The 6,518-nt window shown below is 42.2% G+C and overlaps 1 pseudogene; it reads left to right on the top strand.

Moving 5' to 3' along the window:
- The first annotated feature begins 5,896 nt into the window (after positions 1-5,896).
- On the top strand, positions 5,897-6,035 carry LOC116274075 (annotated as a pseudogene).
- The last annotated feature ends 483 nt before the right edge of the window (positions 6,036-6,518 follow it).

Here is a 6,518-nt window from a genome sequence, read left to right as displayed (position 1 = left end):
TTGAAGCAAGTTTTAAGCTTTTTTTTTTTTTTGCCACCAGAGCCACTGAAGAATGCCTGACCAGCCACAGAGAGAAGCTATGCAGCTGGGTTCTGAATTCCTTCCTTGTCTAGAGATCCAGGCAGGCTGAAATATTTTAGAAAGAGTTGACTTACCAAATTTTCTTTCTCCTGGTTTTCCACAATGTCATTTCATGTACCTATTTTTAAAATGTTTAGTTTTACATTGGATTTTGTGTTTTAAGCCTATAAAAAACCTAGTTTAGGATTTCACTGGAACCTGGCAGAATAATTTAAAGGGAGAATTTCTTGAGAAATGGAAATCAGTACTGGTTTTTCCGAAAGTTTTGTTGGGATTATTTGTGATTACTCTTATTTTTAGAGTGAGTGCAGCACCTCCTTCCCCTTGCCTTCTGCCTCCCTTTTGTATGCATAAGACAGCCTCATTCTGGTGGCCTGTCTTGAAAATCACCATAATGGAATATATATGAGGATTAGGCATAGAAATGTCAGGCCTTATTAAATTTCAGTAGTCAGACTCGCTTTTGTGTTTCCCATTACCTCTCCGGTCTTTGAGAGTTTCCAGAGAGGAAGAATTCTCCGTGTCCCATAGGAAATGTACCCCCTCCCCCAGTTTTAGCAGAACCTTGCCTGTTGTCAGTCATTACTGGAAGACTATGATGTTTTCCACTTTCATTGACTTTAAAAAAATTCTATTGCAAAGAAGACCTTTGGGTGATTCATGCAATCAAATTCTGTTAGGGAGGAGAAAGTCTAGCTGTCAGTGGTATTAATAAATGCCCGGTGTAAAACCACAGAATCTGGGCGTTCATTCCCCCTCTCCCCAAGGAGCTCAGTGAGCTTCGGATGCATTACTTTCTTTTATTCATCCTCACAAGGGAACTCAAAGAGGAAGAGGGGGGCCAGCCTTCTTTAAACAATCTTCCTAGGATTTGTAGCTGCTGTAATGTACATGGTACAGTAGTTCCCCTACCGTAATCCACAGTTTTGCTTTATGTGGTTTCAGTTACCTGCAGGACAGTATTATAGGATATTTTGAGAAAGAGAGAGAGACCACATACACATAAATCTTATTTGAGTATATTGTTATAATTGTTCTATTTTATTTTTGTTTACTGCTGCCAATCTCTTACTGTGCCTAGTGTATAAATTAACCTTTATCATAGGTATGTATAGGAAAAAAATACAGTCTGTATAAAGTTCTGTTCTATCTGCAGTTTCAGGCATACCCCTGCAGATAATGGGGACTACTGTATATACACTGTTTTTCACTCTAGGTTCCTCCAACTAAGTAGAAGTGTGGAGACTTGATAAGGTTTAGAAGGAACCTAAAATAGCTATTAAAGGTAGAACCACCAGATCAGTGCAGCTGTCAGGGTTTGAAGGCACCCCTGCTTTTGGAGCTGGCAAAGACCTAAGGAATCCACCGCAAGGAGAGAAGGAGGAGGCATGGACACACACAGGTGATTTAGGAGCCTGAGGATACACCTCACTCCAAGGCAAGCTCTCCCACCCTCTGCCGCCAAGGAGAGTGCTGGCACATCTCTCTGGCAGTCTTCCACCTGAAAGAGCTAATCTGCCAGGCATCGCACACTCATCTTCCTGTGGGCTGCCAGGAAGAATCTAGGTCAGTGGGAGTTTACAGCTGTAGCAGCAGCCAGACCAGTCATGAACTACGGTGAGTCTACATCTCACCTGGTGGTCAGAGTGACCATGAGCACTCTTAAGAGAAACGGCTCTGATACCAAACCTGTTACTATGCAAAAAGTAAACTCAGACCCTTTGACATCTGTAGTCCCTCTGGAAAATTGGAAATCACACACACACACACACACACACACACACACACACACACACACCCCTATCCCCAAGCTCTTATTAGCCCCCAACTCACTTTGCTCATCCACTTTGCAGAAAAGATTTAATGAATCCTTTAAGGCTATGTTGCCTCTCCCAGGGGTATTTGCATAAAAGAGCCAATGAATAAAACCATCATTTCATATGGGAAATTGGCAAATCAAGTGGAGGAGGCATTTAAGGCCTAGTAGATCCCTCACCTAGCCATAGATAATACGAGAAGTGTGGTGGATAACTACTGTACCTACTCAACATGCAGGGCATAGGAACAGCATGCAGACTGGCATGGAGGAGAGCTGAATTCTCAGAGGGCTGCCGCCAGCTCAACAGTGAGGGGCTCAGACCCTTCACCTCTGTGGGTGTCAGTGTGCTTCTCTGTAGAATGAAGGGTAGGAAGAAGAACCGGTCCACACCACTCCTTCCACCACCTCCTCTCCTCATCCCTCTTCCTTCTCTTTCACTGTTGGGGCAGCTGTGTGGATATCAGAGTTCAGCTGTACAAGCCAGAGTGGGAGGTTTTGGCTGATTGCCAGTTTTCTTCAGAATTTCTCTACAGGTTGAGTTAGGGAACAGCAAGCTGGTGGCAAGGGGGGACCAGTGTTTGTTGTGCTTTCCATAAAATGAGATCCATCTCTTCTAAGCCACCCTTTTCTCCAGTACTGACTAGCTGATCTCCAAGATACCTGATAGTCTAGTTTCAGGATTAGCCCTGTGGTCTGATCCACTGGCTACTCCAGATGGACCTGTCTCCAGGCTCTTCTGTGCATTTGGCCTTCCCTCTGGGCAGAAATGCACCAGGGAAAGGACATAACTAAACCGGTTGTATCAGAGCAGCCTGCCTGAGAGAGATCAAGCAGGGCACAGGTAAAAATGTTAATAAAAATTAAAAATAGAACCTGTAGAACAGGTATTGCTCTTTCTCAGTTGGCGAAGGCCTGCTGCCAATATCAGAGTGATCCCTACCAATGTGATGAGTGTGGGGAAGGCCACAGAAAGGACTGGCGAATGCTGGTGTGATGTGTGTTGTTTTAACGTTTCTGAAATCCCATTCTTAGTCTGCACACCTTGTCCAAGGCTCCGATGTTATCCAAGTGATTCATCATTTAATGCTGTTGGCTTCAACATGGATTTAATGGTAATTAAACCAAGTGCACACCATGTGGAGATCTGTTCACTTGAAGGTCCTTCAGTTCAGGTCACCAGGTATGCCCCAGGGCTCCTGCCACAGCTGATCCGGTGCTAGGTGCTGAAGATACATGGTGAGTTCCTTCCCTCCCCTCGGGGGCAGGTGTCTGGATGGGTAACTTTAATATGATGTCGGATACAGAGAGGGCCAAAGGAGCATGAAGGAAGGCCCTTGACCTCCCAGGTGGTGAGCTGGAGACCTCAGGGAGATAGAGTGAGGTGCAATTTGCAGGATGAAAGAAGTTACCCAGGTGAGCGGGAGGAAGGGAATGGCATTCCCAGTAGAGGGAGCTCTCTTTTTGTATATTGTGGACAGGAAGGAGGTGGGAGGTGGGAGGTGGGAGGTGGGAGGTGGGAAGAAGGTGGTCAGGAGGAAGAAAAGGGATTGCATTCTGTCTCTTTTCTACCCATCTGCACTCTTATTCCTGCAGAAATAGAAAGAGAAAATCCACATCTAGGGATGGTTTTTATCAGCTTAAAGGAGGTAGAATAAATTTGGAGTACTGTTTCTAATAGCAACAAAACAAACAAATCAGAAAACCCAATCCGCAAACAACCTGAATGTCTATCCGTAGGAAAATGCTTAAACAAACCCAGTACATTCATATATATTATGGAATAATATGTAGTTTTAAAAAAAAAGATAGCTCTATATGTACAGAGAGACATCCAAGAAATATTAGTAAATAAAAAAGCAAGTCATAGGAAAATATATACAGTGTATATGTTCCCATTTATGTAAAGAAATATGTGCATCTTGCGGTGATGTATTTTTGTGCATCTATATACATGCACATATATAAACACATAGGAAAAAAGTCTGAAGATTCTTAACTTCTGGGGAGGGAAGTGGGATTGGAGGATGGCAAAGAAGGACTTTCACTTTCTGCTCAATTCGCTTCCATATCGTTTATATTTTTACCTGAGCATGTATTACTGAGGTAATTTTTTTTTTTTTTTAGGCGGGGAGAAAGCAATTGAATAGAAACGCAAAGCTCTTCAAAGGAGACCTATAAAGTCATCTTTGTTTTGTTCATTCTTCTCATGTTTCTGCATTAGGGCATTCTCCTGAATTGGGGAGAAACCAAAATGCCCAGAAGTTAAATTCTGCAACTGTCATCATGCAAAATGCCAGATAAGAGAACAAAAGTAAGTTGGATTCTATATTGTTAGGAAGGGATGGTTAATTTGATTGACTCTCAGGAGCTATTTTTCTAGCATTAAGTAATTCTAGGGAGCCCTTTTGTGATCATCTCTGAGTAAATAAAGAAGTGAAATTGTAATCAAATAAATAATGAATCAACTTTAATTCTCTCATAGAGAATATAAGCTAAATTACAATGTGGATTTAAATTGTAATATGTAAGAAGTACATTATCCCAATGGCAATATTTTCTAAAATGTCTCTTCTTTTTTTTTTTTTTTTTTTGAGACGGACTTTTGCTCTTGTCACCCAGGCTGGCGTGCAGTGGCTCAATCTCAGCTCACTGCAACCTCCACCCAGGTTCAAGTGATTCTCCTGCCTCAGTCTCCCAAGTAGCTGAGATTACAGGCGCCTGCTACCATACCCAGCTAATTTTTGTATTTTGAGTAGAGATGAGGTTTCACCATATCGGCCAGACTGGTCTCAAACTCCTGACCTCAGGTGATCCACCTGCCTAGGCCTCCCAAAGTGCTGGGATTACAGCCATAAGCCACCACACCCAGCCTAAAATGTCCCTTCTTACCTAGCTTCCACCTCCAAGCACACACGCCTCTCAAACATCCGTGATTTTGTTATCTAGTACGAAGCCAACAACAAAGCAGAACATCTAGCACCAACAAATGTTTAGATGATACACTGTTAGAGCAGCTCCCACCGACAACAGATGGGCTTAGGGGTCATTTCGCTCTTTAGCGTCTCCCCTACTGAAGCCTGCAGAAAATTTCTAAGGTTATCTGGTGCTAGTGAAAGCCGAGCTCAACCCCACTAGACCACAGAGTCCCAGATCATATGTCCCAGATTCAACCTCTGGTTCATGTCAGACCTAGCAAGAGTTTGGGGCCACCTTAACTTTTCAACTTGCCAGGGATAGAAAATGTGGATGGCCTTTCCCGCTGTTTATGTGGGTCAGGTCGCTTAACCTGGGTAGTCTCCTATTTCCTCACATCCACAGGGGCGTTCAGTTTCTAGACTAGAGAATATATTTAAACCCCATGTTACCCTTGAGGAAAAAGCTCTAGTAGTAAAGAAGATCCTCTTTTTGAAGAGAAGGGCAAGGCAGTCTCACACCAAAACAAAGCAATTCACATAAGACCCTTTTCTTTTGCCTCAGGAATTCTTTCTTTTTTTTTTTTTTTTTTTTTTTTTTTTGAGATAGAGTCTCGCTCTCTCTCTCAGGCTAGAGTGCAGTGGCACGATTTCAGCTCCCTGCAACCTCCGCCTCCCGGGTTCAAGTGATTCTCCTGCCTCAGCCTCCCAAGTAGCTGGGATTACAGGTGCCACCATGCCCAGCTAATTTTTTTTTTTTTTAAGTGGAGATGGGGTTTCACCATGTTGCCTAGGTCAGTTTCGAACTCCTGAGCTCAAGCAATCCACCTGCCTTGGCCACCCAAAGTGTTGGGATTACACTGTGCCCAGCCACCTCAGGAATTCTCTAAGTGGAGAATTAGTGGTAGGAATGTTACACCTGATTGCTCACAGGTCTCCACATTCAAATTTGTCCAAGGCTTATTACTGGGATCCCTGGACATAATCTAAAGGGTTCACAGACTAGTTGGATTGGGGGAGGAATCACTATTTCCACTAACCTCTCTCTGAAATTTATCAAGTTTTCTATTTTAAATAAGGTAACATTGCTTCTCGGTCTTTTGGCTAAGATCAAGCGTAGTATCTGTTTCTATCAGTTAAATATGGTAACAAACTACAGTAGTCTTATTGGTACCTGTGGCTTAGTCACCAATAGAAATCAAGATAATTTCATATAACATTATAGTTACCCCAGATATCTCAAAATATTTGCCCTGATAGCTATTGCAAAATTATGGAAGTTACTTAACTTGCCATTAGATCTTTTTGTATAATATTTAATAAATAAGAACATATAAAAATCTTTATCATAGATTTAAAAAAATATTTTAATAACTGTATTTCAGTATACCCAGATGCATTATACAGTATACCCAGTGTATTTTCTTTTTATAACCCGATTTTCTTTTACTGTTTTATATAAAGATAGTATTCTGAGCGAGATGCATAAACCTCACCAGTCTGCCAAAGGAATACATGTCCAATAAAGATTAAGAACCTCAACTCTAAGTGAGGTTAGAATGGAGTTTGCAAATGTTGCTCAGGGTCTGTGTCAATGTCACTTTATTTAAACATTCCTGAGATTCAGCCTCCAGCTCACTGAGCTCCTCCTAACCAAATATGTGAAGGAAGAAGCTGCATCTGTATAAACATCATCCAGCTAAAGT

Source organism: Papio anubis, chromosome 2, assembly GCF_008728515.1.
Source record: "Papio anubis isolate 15944 chromosome 2, Panubis1.0, whole genome shotgun sequence".
NCBI lineage: Eukaryota > Metazoa > Chordata > Mammalia > Primates > Cercopithecidae > Papio > Papio anubis.
The sequence above is the reverse complement of the archived record's forward strand: the minus strand, read 5'-3'. Positions and strand labels throughout refer to the sequence as shown.